The sequence below is a fragment of the Varanus komodoensis genome, unplaced genomic scaffold (genome assembly GCF_004798865.1).
Source record: "Varanus komodoensis strain SLA01 unplaced genomic scaffold, ASM479886v1 scaffold1, whole genome shotgun sequence".
Lineage (NCBI taxonomy): Eukaryota > Metazoa > Chordata > Lepidosauria > Squamata > Varanidae > Varanus > Varanus komodoensis.
In genome coordinates this window covers 79,717,613-79,719,066 of record NW_025335268.1, presented here as the reverse complement: position 1 = coordinate 79,719,066, position 1,454 = coordinate 79,717,613, and positions in this window count along the sequence as shown.

Below are 1,454 nucleotides of genomic sequence, written 5' to 3'. Positions count from 1 at the left end.
TGTGGGAACTACAACAAATTGTTGAAATATTGAACCAGAGTTCAGAGTTCCAGCAAGTCAGCTTGCTCTCTTCCATTTTATTTTCCCATTTCTTGTTCCAGCTTCCAGTCATCAGCCACTGAACATGTTCAGTTATGATTGGATTGTTTGTGGGATACCCCCATTTCTTTTCTAAAGATGTGTTGTACACTATAAGCTTTGGTACTCTTGTTCAGTTTTGGATACATAAGGATCCACATTAAAAAAAATCCAGTGTAGATAGAATTAGACATCAGTATCAATTCCTGCACTCAGAGATAAAGTTTGTAATATGATCTTGGGCAAACTACTGTCCCACAACCTAGCCAACTTCAAATTATTTTTGCAGCAGATACAGTATCAGATAAAGGGACATCCACATTCAGCTATGAAGCTTACCAGGTGAATTTGGACCAGTCATTGACTCTTGCCCTAACCTACCTCACAGAATTGTTGTAAGGATAAAATGGAGAAGAGGAATATTCTTCTCTTCTTGGAAAAGTCCCACCTTGCAGAAAAAAGGTGGGATATTGATAGAAATGATGGTGAGAATGTCTTTGACCAGTGTTCCTGCAGTTGTAATGTAACCTCTATAGAAAAAGTGGTGGTGACTTCAAAAGTAGCTGAATTTTCCGTTCCTTTTAGTGTTACCATTGACTTTCTAGTTTACCAAAGCCACATACTCTGCACAGGATGATACCCTTGAAGTTTAATTGCAGAAACCACAATGAGAGATTCTATAAGCAGAGTGAAATCCTTGCCTATTGAAGCTATCACAAGGTGTGTGCTTAGAAAGTTAATCCTTAGTATTCTTTTTGAAAAGGAAACAATATCTTGTAGAATTGATAATTCACATCTACAACAAAATATCAAGAGTGGAAATGTATAAGAATTCTGGTTTGTTTGTTTGTTGCGGAGGGGAGGGTTAAAACTCAACAGATTTTACTATTTTGGCCTTGGTGGATTTGTTCCATTTCCCCTTGCCAGTTGTGACCTGAATGATAGTGAGTTGGTTAAATATACAATTATGTTTCTTTTTAATGGTAACAAATTGTGACAATTGAATTTGTAGTCTTGCCTTGCTCATTTCCTCATATGTTTATTCCAGGAGCAACAGGAACACAAAGTGAAGTAAGTAACATGCAAAAAACTGTCAGGGGGAGGCTTCATGAAGTATCTCACATTTGGCAATGCAATACTCACTATTTAGTGTTGAACTGACACTTGTCAGTATCCTTTCCTCTTTCAGCACCTTCTCAAGTCTCTAGCAAGTTCAGAAAGGGGAGTTATTGCCCTAGCTTCATAGCTCCTTCTTGTTGTTGCACAAATTTCTATTGCCAATTATAAAAATAAGTGGAAGGAAATAAATGGAGGTGGAATTATATGCAAGTTTAAGAGGGTGAAAAGCAAAATAGCAAATAAGTTGTGCAAATTTA